Below are 21,510 nucleotides of genomic sequence, written 5' to 3' on the forward strand. Positions count from 1 at the left end.
TTCTGGCAGGTCATGGTGAAAAATAAGTGTTGATTAATTACAACTAGGGTATGCAGTACTTTTATACCTCTATGAGCTGCACTCCACTGCTGCCTAGTATCACTTGTTTATGAATTACCTTCATAAAATTTCCCACTAGCTCCTGCACTATAACAGGTTGGAGGCCGTGAAAGATATTTTATCCCCTTTGTTCTGAAAAAGGTGTGATTTAAGAATATAGAGAAGTGTTAACGCTTCATACGCACGTAATGTATTAAAATCTCTCCACGTATCGCAATATATAGGAGTGTGGAATTTTATTACGTTTCGTATTACTTTTGCCTTAAACAAGTAAAAATGTGATGTGACTGTTAAATGGATTCAATAGATAAATAATCTTAGGTATATGAATTGGTTTTTTCGAAGGTTATGATTTTAGGGCGGTTACAGACTAGCGTTTTTAGGGTTCCGTATCTCAAAAGGAAAAACGGAACCCTTATAGAATCACTTTGTTGTCTTGCAGTAGGCACTGTAATATTGAAACTAATATCCATGAAGATTACAGCGTTTTGCTTCTCACTGCTGTATTGTATGAAATGTTTATACTCGTAAATTCTATTGTAAGCTTACTATGTTTCATTTTAATAATAATATGATAAGTTAAGCAAAAATTAAAAGTGTTATTTCTTGTACGATGGTACGGAACTCTTCCTGAGCGACTCCGAATCCCACTTGACCAATTTTTAGGGTTCCGTATCCCAAAAAGAAAATGGAATCCTTATAGGATCACTTTGTTGTCTGTCTGTCCGTCGTGTCTGTCAAGAAACCTATAGGATACTTCCCGTTGACCTAGAATCATGAAATTTCTAGGTAGGTAGGTCTTATAGCACAAGTACAGGAATAAATCTGAAAACTGCGAATTTGCGGTGGTTATATCATTAAAAAAAAATTAAAATGTGTTTTTATTTTTAAAATAAAATAACTATTCCAAGTGGGGTATCATATGAAAGGGCTTTACCTGCACATTCTAAAACAGACATTTATTTATTTTTATGTATACTAGTTTTTGATTTATTGTGCAAAATGTTAGCAAAAATACCCGAGTACGGAACCCTCAGTGCGTGAGTCTGACTCACACTAGGCCGGTTTTTTCCTGTTTCTCTCTATAAACAGCTATATTTTTATTTACATTTAAGTATATTCAGTTAACTTAAAAGTCGCATGTTTCCGTTACTCAGCCTAAGCGAGCTTAAGTGTAGCTAAGGTTTAAGGTGCACGGTCGACCGGGCAGGCTTTTAGCTGTATTTTTCTAAAGCTTTCCTTTGTATATCCTTACTTTAAGAAATAACAGGTCAAGCAATAATAGTACAATGGAAGAATAGGTTTAAAAGGTAAGAATTTATAACCTGCAGTAGGTAAGTTACATATAACTTTACTGTAGTAGGTACCTAACTGTGTTTAAGTCTCGACCATATTTGACCACAATTCCCGACTACAAAACCAACCCAAATATCGACCACAGGTCACCACAGGGGTCAATCTGTACCAAATACAATGTCCATGCGGATTTAGGTTTTTTCGGAACAATGAAAGCCCTCGGGATGTAAGGTGTAAATGTAGCAAATTTCGTCAAAATCGGTTAAATGATTGGGCCGTGAAAAGGTAGACAAACAGACATACTTTCGTATTTATAATATTAGATACTAGCTGTTGCCCACGACGTTGATTGCGTGGATTTAGTTTTTTAAAAATCTTTGGGAACTTTTTGATTTTCCGGGACAAAAACTAGCCTATGTCACCTTCTCAGTTTTTGAATATGCAACAAGTGTAAATTAAAAATTATAACACCCCCGACAAGTGAAGGTTACAGTAACTAGATAAGAGCTGATAACTTTCAAACGGCTGAACCGATTTTCTTGGATTATAACTAAGAACACTCTTGATCAAGCCACCTTTCAAACAAAAACATTCATTAGTTTAGGAGCAACGATGTCACAGACAGATACACAGATACACACGTCAAACTTATAACACCCCTCTTTTTGGGTTGGGGGTTAATAAGAGAGAAACAAACATTTCTAATAAGTCCTCTGTTTACTCTGTTTTATCAATATTTCCGTTTAAGCTACGTTTACATTGGATATTTTATAAGGTACCTGCTTTATTCCGAAATATCAAAGAGTTTTGCCTAGAGTTAATATTTATAAAATTAAATCTAGGCAGACGATGTCTCGGTCATCACCTACTTTATAATATTAAGACAGACACAATAATTGTAATATTAAGGTCCTGTTTTACAATCGCCAGATAAACTTTATCTAATGGATGTCATTTTGACAGATTCCCAAATTCCCAATACAAAATCTGTCATAACCTCATATAATGAATATGAGGTTATGACAGATTTTGTAGAGTAGACTAGATAAAGTTTATCTAGGAATTTACATAGAAGAAGAAACAGGCCCTTAGTAGGATATGGATTATTATGGATTGATGACAGAACACGTTGTCGCTAACACACCGTATTTTGTACGGCTAGACACGTGTAAAGTGACGTATAAATATATCAAAACACGTATTTACGCGACACGGACGCCTACTCGCTGATTTAGTGCGCAATGTGAACGCAATTTTATAAGTTTGTCATTTATATAAATAATACCAAAGAAGTACGTATTGAACATTTACTAAGCTTTTAATTGCCTTTTGCTTGTTTTTTTTAGTTGGTTTTCATAATATTTTAAGAAAATTAATGACTTTGATTCTTTGTAGCTAATAAATAATTGAATTTTGATTGGTTCCATAATGAAACGCTTAAACATTAATGGTATTTTTATTTATCTATATAGTGTTATTTTCGGAAATGTTGTTTGTACAGCATTTTTGTCGTATTTAAGAGACATAGCTTTCATTCCGGGGACGGACATAGGCTATTTTTAACCCCCGACCCAAAAAGAGGGGTGTTATAAGTTTGACGTGTGTATCTGTGTATCTGTCTGTGGTATCGTAGCTCCTAAACTAATGAACCGATTTTAATTTAATTTTTTTTTTGTTTGAAAGGTGGCTTGATTGAGAGTGTAATGATTGAGAGTGTGAGCTATAATGCAAGAAAATCGGTTCAGCCGTTTGAAAGTTATCAGCTCTTTTCTAGTTACTGTACCTTCACTTGTCGGGGGTTTATAAATTTTTCATTTACACTTGTTATTCCATAAAAATCCATGGTTCCCGCGGGATTTTTTAAACATACCACGTGGAAGAAGTTGCAGACGTCATCCTAATAATAACTGGAAATTAGAAAAACTTACATCTGAATGTAACAGCGGCGGGCCCGACCATTCGGTGGGCCCGCACTTCTGCTTCTATCTAAGCAGCACTTTTGGTAAGTGACTGCTAGACCTGAAAAAAAAGAAAATGTTTTTTTTATTGAAAGAAATAAAAAAAGATGTAACCACAAATTCGCAGTTTTCAGATTTAATCCTGTACTTGTGCTATAAGACCTACGTACCTTGCAAATTTCATGATTCTAGGTCAACGGGAAGTACCCTATAGGTTTCTTAACAGACACGACGGACAGACAGACAACAAAGTGATTCTATAAGGGTTCCATTTTTCCTTTTGAGGTACGGAACCCTAAAAAACCTTGTATTATTATGTAGTGCATGGGTGCAACAAACAGAAGCAATACATATAGTATTTCTTTCATCAGCTATCAGCTTCCGCAGCGCTACGAGTTCTGGCCTCCCGCCAGATGCATGCGGCATTCACTCTGGAGTGATAATTCTCAACATATCAACTAGGAATGTTGAAATAACTAGTCTTATTAATTCTATTGTTAGTAATAGCTAGTATTAGTATACTAGCTATTGTACTTTCTGACAATGTGGCTAAGAAGATTTATCCCAATACTAGGCGATGCCCGCTACTTCGCCCGCGTGGATTTAAGTTTTTCGAAATCCCGTGGGACCTCTTTGATTTTCCGGGATAAATAGTAGCCTATGTGCTAATCCAGGATATTATCTATCTCCATTCCCAGCCAATTTCGTCTAGTAGTTTTTGCGTGAAGGAGTAACAAACATACACACTCACACATACACACATACACACAAACTTTCGCCTTCATAATATTAGTGTGATAGTGTGATGTGACTTTAAAGCATCAGTTAAAAGGAAAATAAAACAGTGGTTTCGTGAGTGTTTTGGTATAGTTTGCACGATTTTTTTTTTGTATTACTTATTAAAAAAATATTTATGCCAATCCTTTAAAGCATCACTTAAAAAGAAAAACAAAACATCTCAAGAGTGTTTTTGTGAGTGTTTTGGTATAATTTGCCCGACAAAAGTTTGGTCTTTTTGTTCACTTATCCAGATAAGCCGCTAAGTAACTTCTGGTAGCTTTTAAAGTAAATTATGCGGAATTAGGCTTATTTATTTCGTCGCACGTTTATTCCATTCAATTCATATAAGATTCATATAATATTGACACAGAGGTAGCTTGCGTTTCGGAAATTGACACAGGCAACTTTTTATCCCGGAAAGTCAGAGTTCCCTAAAACCTAAATCCATCTAAAGTCGTGGGCATCGGCTATAGTTATGAAATAAAGTTCCCTCCCTGATCCATAAAATATAAAATAATAGTTACCATCCGAAAGAAAATTTCATATAGGTACTTAGGCTCCTAGCTCCTAGCTGCCGTATCGACTCGGATCTCCAAGCACACTTATCTTGAATTTCAAGTGCTTAAAAGGCCTGAAACCGTCGAACCCTTTGACGTTCGGATGATTTATTTAATCTGAAAGGGTCTGGAACGATATTGTTTCTATCTTGCCCCATTTAACGTCGGGTGGAAAATAAAACAGGCATAAGGCTGGTTTTCCTATATGTGATATACCTACCTAGTAAGACTAAGTGGTTTCAGAGACTAAAACTAAGCTATTATAAATTCTGCCGTCCTAACGAAGAGAGCAATAACTAGGTTTCGACTACTTTCGAGATATTCGCGGTTATGATTAGCTACTTACAAATCGTAATATTACATATTGCAGTTTTGATAACCAACAGAACCGAAACTACTGAAGATACAAAAAAGACGCTAAGGCGAAAATATAGAGCTCATTTTCCTGATTACGGATATTATGGTCTTAAGTCAATTTGCCCAAAAACTCGACTTATTGCACTCTTTGCTAGGACGGCAGTATTAATGACTAGCTGATGCCCGCGACTCCGTCTGTGTGGATTTAGGTTTTCAAATCCCGTAGGAATTCTTTGATTTTCCGCAAATCTATTCAAAAATCTCGCCGATCCGTTTCTCCGTTGTGGCGTGATTGAAGATCAAACCAACAAACAAAACACACTTTCGCATTTATAATATTAGTATGAAGTAAATAATAGGATAATATGCTTTGGATTATGTATCAACCAAAGCTAATGAAATGAAATGAATGAACAATCTTTTATTTCAGGCACATAAAAACCATAGGTAAATGATAAAATTACTTTAACAAATTACAAAACTAAGTAAAAATACAAATATTAACATAAATCTTATTCTAAATCACACTATCACACTTCACACTAATCACACTAATAATATTATAAAGGCGAAAGTTTGTATGTGTGTGTGTGTGTGTGTGTGTGTGTGTATGTTTGTTACTCCTTCACGCAAAAACTACTGGACGGATTTGGCTGAAATTTAGAATGGAGATAGATAATATCCTGGATTAGCATATAGGCTACTTTTTATCCCGGAAAATCAAAGAGTTCCCACGGGATTTCAAAAAACCTAAATCCACGCGGGCGAAGTCGCGGGCATCGGCTAGTGATATTATAAACTAGTTTATGCCCGCGAATTCGTCCACGAAACTATACTAATTTTAAACTCCGATTTCACGCCCCTCGCCCTTAGAAATAAAACTTTCAAAAATCTTTTCTTAGCGGGTGTTAGCTATCTGCATACCACATTTCAGCACGATTCCAGTGGTCTCCTGTTTTACAATTCTGGTACGAAACCCTCGAAATGAAGAGATTCTATTAGTGGCTCTCTCTTGATGTAAGTACTTGATTCTAGCCCATGCTCCGTGAAAAGGTAGCCTTATTCTAGAACCAATGCTTCCAAGCGCTCGTGAACCGATGTTAATTCTTGTTCACGGTCATATATTTCTATCGAATACGATTCTTTATGGTAGGTAGTTACTCGAAATAATATTATTGTTGAAAAAGAAATAGCGGCTGTGTTATACCTACTTGTGATTGAAAAGAATTTTGAGGTAGGTTTCTTTTTTAAATCGCGGTGTATGTGAAATCTTTACAGAGTTATTCCGGTGAAAATTTCAAGTTGAATAACTCTTTAAATAAGCTTTCTATATTTATATTTTATTTACACAAACTATACCTTCTCTAAGATTTTCAATTACTTGTTTCTTAACTGACCTATTACCGAATAAACACTAAAAAAAATCCTTTTAGGTAAGTACTAAGGACCTATCATAAAAGATATTTTTCAGATTCTAAAAGTAGGTATGTCTGTCTGTCTGGTGCCTTTTATCCTGGGAAATCAGAATTCCTTTGGAATTTTTTAATAAATAAAATCCACGCAAAGTTACGAAGTCATAGGCATCATCTAAACAGTTACAAGTGTAAATTAAAAAGTGTATAACACCCCCGACAAGTGAAGGTTACAGTAACTAGAAAAGAGCTGATAACTTTCAAACGGCTGAACCGATTTTCTTGGATTATCAAGGCACCTTTCAAACAAAAAAAAACTAAATTAAAATCGGTTCATTAGTTTAGGAGCTACGATGCCACAGACAGATACACAGATACACACGTCAAACTTATAAAACCCCTCTTTTTGGGTCGGGGGCTAAAAAACTAAGGCTACGAGGGTACCAAATGCGCTCAGTTACGTAATTAGCTAACTCAGTGCCTAACTCTGAATGATAGCCACCGAGGTTGGTTGGTTCTACATTGCTGCTTCATTGCGTGATATTTAAATATATTTTACATAGAAAACCTTTAATGTTATCATTCAGTGTTAGACACTGAGTTAATGAATCACGCCACTGGTAGTTAAAGACAATTAAAAGACACAATGTACCTACTTATTATATTCGAAATTTTATTGATCTTTTGCTTGAATTACACTTAGCTGTATCGTGCACGGTGCAACCACTTCATAGGTGACATAAATTACTTTTTGAAGGCCAAACACTTTGACTACATTAATTGAAGATGTAAAGCCATTCCATATGGCCTCAATTTTGTATGGAGAGTGGAAGAGTGTGAAGTGTCATCGAACATCGTGTCTCTTAGTTGTTTGGAAGCTAGCCAGATACTGAGCATCTCAGTTCAACGCGATTGGAATTAGTTAATATGGGATACATGCATGACTTTGTTATTGGTAACTAGATATTACCCGTATTGCAATTAGATTTAACAAAACGAGCCCGTTAAAAAAATATATCTACTTAATCCATGTTTTATTGTAAGTCGAGTCGATATGGAGTCGACGTTGAGTGTGAGGTTTCTTTGACAGATTTTTGGACTAAAAAACTAAGTGTCGTTTAAGAAATAATGACCGCCATATTTTTGGCAACTAACATAGCTACCGAACTCTACATTAGGGTGCGTTTGCACTGCACTGATACGACGTTGGGCGAAGTGGATCGTACATTGGCTAATTTATGGTCAGCTCCGCTCCACTCCGCCCAGCTCCATGTTAGTGGAAACACACCCTTATCGTGTTCTGATACGTGCTTGACCAGATTGCAAAAATACCGCTGTAGATGTACGAAACAAAAGAAGCAGCGTCAGCGTGCACAATTCCAATTTAGAACACTCTAAACTACTTTTCAATTTTGATTTAACGTCCAATTGTGTAGGAAATGAGAGAAATAAAAGTAGGAACTTTTGCATACCTTTTACGTAAACCGTTTTATGGACCTTAAAAGGGGAATAAAACGACGATTTCAAAGAAATAGCTCAGGGGGTATAAATCTTTCGAGATTACGTCGATTTAAGAATAGCAATAAAGGATATCAAAATGAGTGGCGCAAGTAAGAACTTGCTAAATCGATTATTAACTGCGAAGACGCAGTTAATAATCGATTGGTCTAAATATCCTCAAGTAAATAAACTCATAATGAAAGTTTTCAGCTTCAATCAATACCTCGTTCAGGGAGTCAAGCCACTCTCTCTTGCAGTCAGGTCAACAGTATCAACAAGAATCAGTCCGAGAAAACCGTAAATTATGAAGCAACAACAGTGTCAGAATAGAAAACAGTCTAATAAACAAACTAGATTAATGTAAAATCAAACACTAGAACAAAGTAAAGAGCACAAAAAGACGTCTATATAAAGTAGGTTTTTATAGGTTGACGACAATCAATTGGACATGTAAGTTAGAAGTGGTGCCAATAATCATTGAATTATTACTAGCCGAAAAGGATAACATAAGCAAAGAACAAACAAGTGTAAATTAAAAATTTATAACACCCCCGACAAGTGAAGGTTTACAGTAACTAGAAAAAAGCTGATAACTTTCAAACGGCTGAACCGATTTTCAAACAAAAAAAAACTAAATTAAAATCGGTTCATTCGTTTAGGCGCTACGATGCCACAGATAGATACACAGATACACACGTCAAACTTATAACACCCCTCTTTTTGGGTCGGGGGTTAAAAATAAATTTTGAGATCCAAGTAGGTAATCCTTTAAGTTAGTACAAGTATAAAAGGAAAATTCCACTCAAAAACTTCTGTAGCTTTCGTTTTTATTATAGTGCCGTACAAATACAATTTACTTTCATACGACAACAATAACAGTTTAAAAACGTTGAAAGTCTTTAGCGAACAGCGCAACCGACGGCTTGACGTTGAAACTTGGAATTACTTCTGCAAAGTCCTATAATAAATTCTCGCGCAGCGTTTCAAAGTATTTAATAAGGAAAATTGTAAATAAATTCACTGTGAACTAGGGTTGGATAACTTGGAATGAATGAAAAACAGCTTGAAATATACAAGGATTTTGATAAAAGATTGCAACCGTTTAAGTTATGGGTCTTCTGGCAAGGAAAATAAAAACTAGATTGTTACTACATAGTCCAAATTAAATTGAGAGTTCAAGACGGCTATTAATATGCAACTAGCTGAAGCTTGTGGCTTCGTCCGCATGGATTAATCTCAGGATAATCATCCCAAAAATCACAGGGATTTCTCTTGTTAAAGATATCCGTCCCACAAGGTTGCAACTGTAAACTATTTTTATGCCTTGAGGAAGTTTCTCGGGACTATTTAACTGAGGTACATTTTTAAACCCCGACCCAAAAAGAGGGTTGTCATAAGTTTGACGTGTGTATCTGTGTACCTATCTGTGGCATCGTAGCTCCTAAACTAATGAACCGATTTTAATTTTTTTTTTTGTTTGAAAGGTGGCTGGCTTGGTCGAGAGTGTTCTTAGCTATAATCCAAGAAAATCGGTTCAGCCGTTTGAAAGTTATCAGGTCCTTTCTAGTTACTGTAACCTTCATTTGTCGGGGGTGTTGTAAATTTTTAATTTACACTTGTAGCCGTATGCATTTTACTCTTACAAAGTATTTTGTCGTCGTCATCATTGCCAACTAATAGACTCGTAGGTCTTAAGGTCTCTAGTAGGGACTTTCACACGCCATCGATCTTCTGTCGCCTGGACCCAGCGGTTTGCTAAGTCTCGTGTGGGGGGTCTGTCAACACTGTCTCCGTTCCAAAACCCTAGACCGCAACGATTATTGGCTCTCCAAACTATGTGTCCCGTACAACGATTAACGATTAGGTATCGGCTCTCCGAACTATGTGTTCCGTACATTAAACACTTCAGCTTCGTAACCCGTTAAGGCTATGTCAGTTACTCTGATTCTTCCACGGACCTCCTCATTTATGATTTGATCACGAAGAGAAACTCCAAGCATTTAGTCATTTATTTCATGCATTCCAATATTTTAACATAACTATACAGTGTCTGAACTTTCATAAGCTTTTTGAGGTAAATAAAATTAATCATAAAATAATTGCTTTTTTTTTTCTATAGAAAGTAAGAATGAATATGAAATGAAAAAATGAAAAGAATGAGAAAATGAATTTGAAAAAAAACACAATTTTTTTTCAAATTCAAATTCAAATTCAAAATGTTTTTATTCAATTAGACTTTTACAAGTTCTTTCGAATCGTCAAAAGCATCTACCACTGGTTCGGAATGCCTTTCCTACCGAGAAGAACCAGCAAGAAACTCGGCGGTTGCTCTTTTCAAAGATTTTTTTTAAGACAGAAACATGGTTTGCGAGACATACACCCTCATTTTCTTGCTACTAAAAATACATAAGAACGATATGAAAGCTGTTTATTTCAGACGTTAGCCCATATTACCTACATCTAGTAGGTATTAGTACAACATTTACTCACTAAAAGACCTGAAATTCGGAACATTAGACTGAATTCAAGTAATCCCAAATGCAGTTAAAGTGCCGAGATTAAAGTCCAAGTTACTGGAATTGTTTTCACAAAGTCGCTGTGCGGTGAGAGGAAATAAAATATGCCCTCTAGTTTTGTTGCGAAAATTACGTATTCAAGGAAATTACTTTTCTTACTTTCTATAGAAAAAAAAAGCAATTATTTTATGATTAATTTTATTTACCTCAAAAAGCTTATGAAAGTTCAGACACTGTATAGTTATGTTAAAATATTGGAATGCATGAAATAAATGACTAAATGCTTGGAGTTTCTCTTCGTGATCAAATCATAAATGAGGAGGTCCGTGGAAGAATCAGAGTAACTGACATAGCCTTAACGGGTTACGAAGCTGAAGTGTTTAATGTACGGAACACATAGTTCGGAGAGCCGATACCTAATCGTTAATCGTTGTACGGGACACATAGTTTGGAGAGCCAATAATCGTTGCGGTCTAGGGTTTTGGAACGGAGACAGTGTTGACAGACCCCCCACACGAGACTTAGCAAACCGCTGGGTCCAGGCGACAGAAGATCGATGGCGTGTGAAAGTCCCTACTAGAGACCTTAAGACCTACGAGTCTATTAGTTGGCAATGATGACGACGACAAAATACTTTGTAAGAGTAAAATGCATACGGCTACAAGTGTAAATTAAAAATTTACAACACCCCCGACAAATGAAGGTTACAGTAACTAGAAAGGACCTGATAACTTTCAAACGGCTGAACCGATTTTCTTGGATTATAGCTAAGAACACTCTCGACCAAGCCAGCCACCTTTCAAACAAAAAAAAAAATTAAAATCGGTTCATTAGTTTAGGAGCTACGATGCCACAGATAGGTACACAGATACACACGTCAAACTTATGACAACCCTCTTTTTGGGTCGGGGTTTAAAAATGTACCTCAGTTAAATAGTCCCGAGAAACTTCCTCAAGGCATAAAAATAGTTTACAGTTGCAACCTTGTGGGACGGATATCTTTAACAAGAGAAATCCCTGTGATTTTTGGGATGATTATCCTGAGATTAATCCATGCGGACGAAGCCACAAGCTTCAGCTAGTTGCATATTAATAGCCGTCTTGAACTCTCAATTTAATTTGGACTATGTAGTAACAATCTAGTTTTTATTTTCCTTGCCAGAAGACCCATAACTTAAACGGTTGCAATCTTTTATCAAAATCCTTGTATATTTCAAGCTGTTTTTCATTCATTCCAAGTTATCCAACCCTAGTTCACAGTGAATTTATTTACAATTTTCCTTATTAAATACTTTGAAACGCTGCGCGAGAATTTATTATAGGACTTTGCAGAAGTAATTCCAAGTTTCAACGTCAAGCCGTCGGTTGCGCTGTTCGCTAAAGACTTTCAACGTTTTTAAACTGTTATTGTTGTCGTATGAAAGTAAATTGTATTTGTACGGCACTATAATAAAAACGAAAGCTACAGAAGTTTTTGAGTGGAATTTTCCTTTTATACTTGTACTAACTTAAAGGATTACCTACTTGGATCTCAAAATTTATTTTTAACCCCCGACCCAAAAAGAGGGGTGTTATAAGTTTGACGTGTGTATCTGTGTATCTATCTGTGGCATCGTAGCGCCTAAACGAATGAACCGATTTTAATTTAGTTTTTTTTTGTTTGAAAATCGGTTCAGCCGTTTGAAAGTTATCAGCTTTTTTCTAGTTACTGTAAACCTTCACTTGTCGGGGGTGTTATAAATTTTTAATTTACACTTGTTTGTTCTTTGCTTATGTTATCCTTTTCGGCTAGTAATAATTCAATGATTATTGGCACCACTTCTAACTTACATGTCCAATTGATTGTCGTCAACCTATAAAAACCTACTTTATATAGACGTCTTTTTGTGCTCTTTACTTTGTTCTAGTGTTTGATTTTACATTAATCTAGTTTGTTTATTAGACTGTTTTCTATTCTGACACTGTTGTTGCTTCATAATTTACGGTTTTCTCGGACTGATTCTTGTTGATACTGTTGACCTGACTGCAAGAGAGAGTGGCTTGACTCCCTGAACGAGGTATTGATTGAAGCTGAAAACTTTCATTATGAGTTTATTTACTTGAGGATATTTAGACCAATCGATTATTAACTGCGTCTTCGCAGTTAATAATCGATTTAGCAAGTTCTTACTTGCGCCACTCATTTTGATATCCTTTATTGATATTCTTAAATCGACGTAATCTCGAAAGATTTATACCCCCTGAGCTATTTCTTTGAAATCGTCGTTTTATTCCCCTTTTAAGGTCCATAAAACGGTTTACGTAAAAGGTATGCAAAAGTTCCTACTTTTATTTCTCTCATTTCCTACACAATTGGACGTTAAATCAAAATTGAAAAGTAGTTTAGAGTGTTCTAAATTGGAATTGTGCACGCTGACGCTGCTTCTTTTGTTTCGTACATCTACAGCGGTATTTTTGCAATCTGGTCAAGCACGTATCAGAACACGATAAGGGTGTGTTTCCACTAACATGGAGCTGGGCGGAGTGGAGCGGAGCTGACCATAAATTAGCCAATGTACGATCCACTTCGCCCAACGTCGTATCAGTGCAGTGCAAACGCACCCTAATGTAGAGTTCGGTAGCTATGTTAGTTGCCAAAAATATGGCGGTCATTATTTCTTAAACGACACTTAGTTTTTTAGTCCAAAAATCTGTCAAAGAAACCTCACACTCAACGTCGACTCCATATCGACTCGACTTACAATAAAACATGGATTGTATTTTTTTATACCAGAAAATAAAACAATTCCCACAGGAATTTTTAAAGACAAAGTAACGGGCTAATTATGTTAAACCTAATTGCAATAGGTACGGCTAATATCTAGTTACCAATAACATAGTCATGCAAGTATCCCATATTAACTCATTTCAATCGCGTTCAACTGAGATGCTCAGTATCTGGCTAGCTTCCAAACATCTAAGAGACACGATGTTCGATGACACTTCACACTCTTCCACTCTCCATACAAAATTGAGGCCATATGTAAAACTAAACTTGTAAAAGTCTAATTGAATAAAAACATTTTGAATTTGAATTTGAATTTGAAAAAAAATTGTGTTTTTTTTGTAAATTAATCTTTTTTAAAGAAGTATCTATAAACTCGAGTTGTGCTGTATTTTTTTTAATTAGTGTATTTGGATAATGTCCGTACCAATAGGGATGATATCTACTAGTCAAATCACTAACTTTTTATCAAACGTCCACACTGTTTTGGCTTGATTATCCATACCTACTAATATTATAAATGCGAAAGTGTGTCTGTCTGTTTGTCTGTCTGTCTGCTACGTTTTCACGGCCCAACTGCTGAACCGATTTTGATGAAATTTGGTACAGACATGGGCTACATCCCGGGGAAGGACATAGGCTACTTTTTATCCCGGAAAATCAAAGAGTTCCTGCGGGATTCAAAACACCGAAATCCAGGCGGGCGGAGCCGCGGGCATCCTCTAGTAGTGAATAAAAGTAAAACTGTATCAGAATTTCATTTATTTAATCCTGCCGTAACGCTTTATCGGCAACGGAGTGTATCGTAAAACTGAAGTTCCCTGTTAGTTAAGCGATAGGAAAGGTTCGAATGGTTTAGTTTTATTGCCTGTTCAATTCTTTTTACTAACTCTGAAATTTTATGTAACCTATCCAATGAACCTTTACGTTAACAAGCGTAAGAAGAAGTGGATGTTATTCCAAAAAGTTTCAAACCTACCTTCTGGTTTAGTGGTAAGTTTCAATTAAACTGCAGATAACGAGTTTCGGAATTCAATTCCCGGGTCGAGCCAAAAAACAGCGTTAACACTGTCCAGGCCGAAAACAAAGCAATTGCCGGTCGAGTAATATTGGAAGGAAGCGGCAAAGCCGAGGACTTTCCAAGGTGATTTTAAATGGACGATTTTTTAATAATGAAGCGATTTCCGAGAATGTGGGAGAAAATTTATTTAAACACAATTTTTAAATTGTTTAATATAATTGTTTAATATAATAATTTTATTGTTTAATAAGCAGGTTCTTAGTTCAGGATGAAGAATTATTAGATTTCACTAGGTAAATGTGTGTAACTTTTTTCTTGAAATTCTTATTATTAGTTTATAATTTCCTCGCAAATGAGGGAAAAGTAATAATATAAGTTTCGGCCGAAATAGCTAGCATAAACCTTGCTTAGTTTAAATAACTAGGCTGGTGCCCCGTCCTTTTAAAATCACTTTGGAAGTCCTCAGCTTCGCCTCGTCCCTTTAATATTACTCGGTCGGTAATTACTTTATTTCCAGCCTGGGCAGTAATGTGTATTGTCGTCTTTTTCAATCCCGATTATCGAGTCGCAATTGTTTTGTCGGGCGTATTTTTCTTCTTTTATCGATAAGAATCTACAATGTAAGAAGACAGCATCCCTTCGGATTTATCATCCGGAGTTTTCTGAGTCGATCTGATAACATCCTTTGTTATGTAAACTGTTTATTGTACCTTTTCGGCTCGAGTGACAGATTTCTTTATGCAAGTGTAAATTAAAAATTTATAAGACCCCCGACAAGTGAAGGTTACAGTAACTAGAAAAAAGCTAATAACTTTCAAACGGCTGAACCGATTTTCTTGGATTATAGCTAAGAACACTCTCGAATAAGCCATTTTTCAAACAAAAAAACTTAATTAAAATAAGTTCATTGGTTTAGATCTACGAATTCTACGATGCCACAGATAGATACACAGATACACACGTCAAGTTTATAACACCCCTCTTATTGGGTCGGGGGTTAATAAGTACCTATTGTAATGTTATTTTCTGGTGAGAGAGTATTACATCCATACTAATATAGATATGCAAAAGTCTAGTCTGCTAGCTTTTAACGACCAATCCTTTTAACCGATTTTAACGAACATAGAGCTAATTATCACTACTAATATCGTAAATGTGAAAATGTGTTTGTTTGTTGGTTTGTCCTTCAATTAAGCAACGGAGCAACGGATTGACGTGAATATTTGCAGGGGTATAGTTAAAGAAGACTCCGGGAGTCATATAGGCTACTTTTTATCCGGGAAAATCAGAGAGTTCCCACGGGACTTTGAAACCTAATTCCACGAGGAACGATCAGCGATTTTGAAGTTTGGATCATGGTGGCTGTAGGGTAATAAAGGCGTAAAAAAATCTTACGTCAAAGCATTTTTTTTTAATTTTCTTCAAAATACGATAAAATTTAATTTTCTTTAAAATAGAAATCACGTGAAGCATTTCCAAACACTCAGTGGCGTGGTAACTCCCTGCCAGACGCCCCTAAAACTCATAGTAAATTCATAGGCGCTGATCGTTTCTTCCTGTGTTTGGGAAAATACGCAGTGAAATTTCAGCTTTTATAAAATAACGAAGGTCTGGCACACGCTGGCTCTCTTGCTATATAAGACGGAGTGAGGCTACCTCATAATAGGCTTCTACTCGGCATCCTAGGAACACTCAATCAATTTGCAGTACAGCTTTGTCGGTTACTATGCCTTGGTCATTGGCTCTAGCCTAGTTTAACCAAATCTTAGCCAATTAAAGCCATGGACAGACAAAATGGTTCGACAACCTTCCTATTACAATCTGTGATCTAAGGTAATCTTTTAAGTGGGAGGTACTGGGTTTGATTTCCGGCAGGACAATTATGATATTTGCTTTTAGGGTTCCGTACCAAAATTTCTTAGATTTTTTTGAAAAAGGGCTCCGGACGGTTTCGAAAGTCGGGTATAGACCAAGTAATCACAGTCATTAAATCATTTTATTCAAATTACTAGAGGATGCCCGCGACTTCGTCCGCGTGGATTTAGGTTTTTAAAAATCCCGTGGGAACTGTTTGATTTTCCGGGATAAAAAGTTGCCTATGTCAATTACAGGAACGCAAGCTACCTCAGTACCAAATTTCATATAATTCGCTTAAGCGGATGGGTTTTTGGGAATCCTGTGGGAACTCTTTGATTTTCCGGGATAAAAATTAGACTATGTTCGTCCCCGGGATATAAGCTAACCGTGTACCAAATTTCATCAGAAAGGGTTAAACTGTTGGGCCGTGAAAAGGTAGCAGACAGACAGATCTGACACACTTTCGCATTTATAATATTATAGTATGGATTATTTCATTACATCTAAATGCTATTGGTCAGTAGGACGTAGGTACGCACTTTAAGAGGGCTCTCTCCGTCACTCGTTTCATACAATCGTTGTTCCAATTTCATTTGAATATTATGCAACCAAAGTCCATGAAATTTTGCAGACAAATTCTAGAAACTAATATCTATGTCTGTTGTTTTCCAGATTTCTGTTAAAATATTCGGTTTCAAAGTTACGCGGTCTTTAAAATTTACATACAAATATTTGAGCCCCTGTAATTTTAAAACTACATATTTTTAGAAAAATCTAAAACACCACAGACACAGATATTAGTTTCTAGAATATGTCTGCAAAATTCCATGGACTTTGGTTGCTTAATATTCAAATGAAATTGGAACAACGATTGTATGAAACGAGTGGAAACGAGTGACGGAGAGAGCCCTGTTAAGTCCTAGCGATATTAGGCTCAAAGATTATTTCAGGTGGGACGAATTTAGGGCCAATATACCTAATAATAAATACGAACAGGACCTCTTAAACCCACCCATCAATAAATAATATACCATTTACGAGGGACCATTATTTTGCTATCGCTGTTAGTTAAAAGTATTTATGTGTATACGCTCTTAAAGAGGGAAAATAAAAGTAACTAAGTGGGACTACCGAAACTGCCTACGTGAACAGAATTCAATGATTGAGAGGTTTCAAAGTGTATACCTTCTAGGTTCGTTAGTTCATCTTACTTGAAAGGGTCGCTTATCTTGTACTTGCGCAGTAAACGATTTATTGGTCGACTAGATGATGCCCAGGACTTCGTCAGCGTAAGTTTGGGTTTTTAAAATCCCGTGGGAATTCTTTGATTTACCTCTTGATGACCTCTCTACCTTGATGATCGGTTGCAGGGTGGTCGTCGATCGTCGTTTAACAATAACCGTAACATAACTTTAACTACCTATCTTGGAACTGGATCTTAGTAGAAAGAATGAATCGTCGATAAAACTATAGGTACAGAGTACAGGGTCGGAACTTCCTTATCGTTCTTCAATAACTTTAGTTTTACGATACACAAGGTTTTAGTGTTACGACGGGCTCAAAGGAAATGTTAGGCAAATATCCATTTTCATGCTCGATAGTAAGTAGGTACTTACTGCTTTTTCTTGGGTGCCATTTCCTTTTCTATTTTTAACAGGGCTCTCTCCGTCACTCGCTTCATACAATCGTAGTTCCACTTTCATTTGAATATTTAGCAACCAAAGTCCGTGAAATTTTGCAGACATATTCTAGAAACTAATATCTGTGTCTGTGGTGTTTTAGATTTTTCTAAAAATATTTAGTTTTAAAATTACAGGGGCTCCAAGATTTGTATGAAAATTTTAAGACCGCGTAACTTTGAAACCGAATATTTTAACAGAAATCTGGAAACACAGACATAGATATTAGTTTCTAGAATATAACTGGAAAAATTTCATGGACTTTGGTTGCTTAATATTCAAATGAAATTGGAACTAAGTCTGTATGAAGCGAGTGACGGAGAGACCCCTCTTAAGGCCCTTTCAAGACGATCCTGCTTAAAGGTTTTATATAGATTTTACGTTACACTAACTTTCTTGTTTTGTTCTCATAATCTCTGTAACCACTCAAGCTTATGTCAATGTTTAAACTAATATTTCTCAACTCCTATTTCTTTTAAATTCATCATAAGTACAACCTTGACCTAAATCGAACGTGATGGTAATTTGATGTGGCCTAGGTTGGAAATGCGTTTCCCTAAAAGATGCTCACTCTACTTTACTCTAGTTAAAGACACCTGGATTGTAACACAGATCGTGGAAAAGTATTCCAATGTAAAAGGTAACAGACAGACACACAGACAAAATTTCGCAATATTAGTATGAATGGAATTTCAAATATAATATTATTAGAATTCTAAAATGTTTTTTTGAACACTTTCCTCTACTTGCAAAACACATTTAATATTTTTCTTAAAAAAAGTTATGATACTATAATTTTTTAATATTGTTTAGTTTAATGTTGTTAAGTTACTCATATAGTTACTAGCTGATACCCGCGACTTCGTTCGCGTGGATGTAGGTTTTTAAAACTCCCGTGGGAACTCTTTGATTTTCCGGGATAAAAAGTAGCCTTTGTGCTAATCCAGGGTAAATTTCAGCCCAATCCGTCTAGTAGTTTTTGCGTGAAGGAGTAACAAACATACACACACACACACACACACACACACACACACACACACAAACTTTCTCCTTTATAATATTAGTGTGATAATAACACTCACTTCCAGTCTGTCTTATTAAAATTTGTCTCTAAGTTCTAGATTTTGTTCTTGGTACCTATATCATGTTGCGAAGTAAATTGTATTAGCCTTTAAAGAGAAACTCGGTTATATTATTATCTCGAACGACATTCGCTGCTAAACAAAGTTTTGCTTATAATACACTTGAAATATAATCTTTTGTGTTTGAAATATTTGCTAACTTGGTGATTTTTAGTAGATACTTATAAAAAACTTTACGTTAAAATTTTTGTATTGGTTTATTGTATTGTAAAAGGATGGAGATTGCAAAGAAAATATTTTATATCGTATTATATATATGTCGGCGCGCGGCGCTGGCGGCTGATATCAGATAGCACCTTGCCCAATTTATGGGAATGCTTTTGCTTATGTTAGCGTGTTCAACTTGTCGCGAAGCAAAGTACAAAGAGATCATTGTTTTCATTATGAGCGACGGTGACGTGGTTACCATGCCATCGAACGTGGCCTGGGGTCGGTTTGTTTATCTAATGGGAAAGCTTACATTACAAGCTGAGAGCATGAAGCTCGCAGTCAAATTCTGACCTCTATACCGAATGAGCGCGACCCGCGGGGACTCGTTATTCGCCCTATTAATTAAACTTAATGAAATCATAACAAAGACTTCTAAACGCAGATTATAACGTGGCCATTTGATTAAGAACGTAGTGACTAGTGATTAGTGAACGATATCGTTAAATAAGACTCTTTAGTCATTTCATTACACCTAGTTATTGTATTTGCCTCGCGCGTTTCCTTTGCCCACAAAAGATAGACGAACTAAGCTAGAACCTAGCCTTCTTGATGACGATCGTGAGCCGCTCGCTCCGACATATATATATTATCGTCCCTATTCAGTAATTTTCCCTGTAATTTTTCAGTGTTATAAACGTTTCAGCAATTACTTAATTATTATATGACTTGATTCAATAGTAAAGTAAATCATCGTAAAGAAACCTGCATGTCTGAGAGCTCTCCAAGTTTTCAAAGGTGTACAAAATCTATCAAACAAATTATTTCTTAAAAAAAGTATTTTTAACTAGGAAAAATGCTCCAATTAACAAAAGAAAGTTTGTAGCTTATTAATCGTTAGCAAGTTAGGATTTCTCAGTGCGAAAAAAGTATACAATTTGCCACTCTGCCACTCCCCAGTTTTTGTATTTCCCTATTAATTAAAAACATCCAGTTTTGGGAAAGTAGGGCTTTCAAGCGGACGCATAAAAATTAAAATTTTGTTCCAATTTAGCATAATTTGTTTTTTGTTGGTTAATTTAGGTCCCAGCCAGTAAATATTTAACGAATTCCTGATGGGAGTTAAAATGTATACCTACTGTCCAGCGGCGGAGTGAGACCATTGGAGGCCCCTAGTGGCATCGCTGAATAAGGCCCCGATTTTAAGGCCCATTTTCTTATGTTTTTGTGGAGGTCTCCAAGCAGGTGTCAAACAAAAAGTGAACAAGAAATCAGCGACTAGCCACAGACTAAGCGAGCTTTTTTTTTAATTTTAGAGAAACGAAACTTACCTTTCTCATTATAAGGACGAAATTGGCATTCAGACACCTAGTGAATTTTGTGTTTTTTTTTATAATATCTCAATAGTTTTACAGAATAAATTAGATTCCAAAACAGAAAAGGCTAATCCAAACGGGAGAGTAACGAGTGCTAACATATTTCTTTAATTTTGTAGAAACGATCCTTAAAGGGCATCCAACAGTTAGGATAACTTACTAATTCAAGATATTTTACTATTAAATCAAATAAATATTATAACAATTAAGAGTTGCCCCGCTATAATGCATAAACGTAGCATCCACCTATGGAAACACATCGCATACCCAGAATGCTGCTTTAATTCCAGTCGGAAAAGAGCTGCTGTATTTGGCGGCCATAGGTTTCGACGGAATTATGAAGTGGAGGCGATCACAATAGATCGGATACGGTTGAAATGATAGGGTATAGAATCTACAATAGCCCCAAAGCAGAGGATGAGGCCCGGAGTTGTCCTCTCGCTAAGTCCGCCACTGCTACTCTCTCGCCATTTAAAACATTTATAGACCCTTTCCGTAGATTAAGGGCCCTCCCCGATGATAAAGCAATTGGAGGGTTTACGGCCTTTTTTTATGAATCCAGCACTTAAACTTCTGTTTCCAGATAAGAGATATTAGTGGCCTGCTCCGTTTTTCAAATAATTCGCGCCTAAATGTCTTTTTCTTATCGGAATTGATTGGCCATTAACATTATTGCCAAAAGAGTACACTCCTTTTGGGCTTCGTTGTTATATTCTTAACCTGTGTTTAAGGGGGTATGTTTGTCCGTCTATATGTTCCCTCCTAGATACTAAAATTGGAATCATTATCGTGTCACAGCGAGTGACACTGGCGATAGATTTCACAAAAACCAACATGGCGGCAAATTTGATGATTCATCTCGAAAATATGTGACAATACAATATTGAAATCGGAGTAATCATATTTTTTTTTCATCATATTTGTAATATTAGATGAGGTGGGGTTTTTCACAAAACTCATCCAATTTTCCCAAACCCATTAATTTCTCGAAGCGAAATCCGAAGATGATAAAACTTCTCACATTATGATCGCGAAAGACAAAAGGCCTATACAAATCCTCGCAAATTCGGAGGCCGCGGGAATTTCAT

General features: G+C 36.1%; 1 protein-coding gene across 1 annotated transcript in view; it reads right to left on the reverse strand.

The window, feature by feature from the left end:
* The window catches only part of LOC123872766 (RING finger protein nhl-1), a 126,876-nt gene that overhangs the window by 81,983 nt on the left and 23,383 nt on the right, over positions 1-21,510 (reverse strand). The window contains exon 3 of the mRNA XM_045917278.1: positions 3,285-3,375. The gene's annotated coding sequence lies outside the window, so the exon portion shown is untranslated. The remainder of the gene's footprint in view (positions 1-3,284; positions 3,376-21,510) is intronic.

The sequence above is a fragment of the Maniola jurtina genome, chromosome 15 (genome assembly GCF_905333055.1).
Source record: "Maniola jurtina chromosome 15, ilManJurt1.1, whole genome shotgun sequence".
Classification (NCBI taxonomy): domain Eukaryota; kingdom Metazoa; phylum Arthropoda; class Insecta; order Lepidoptera; family Nymphalidae; genus Maniola; species Maniola jurtina.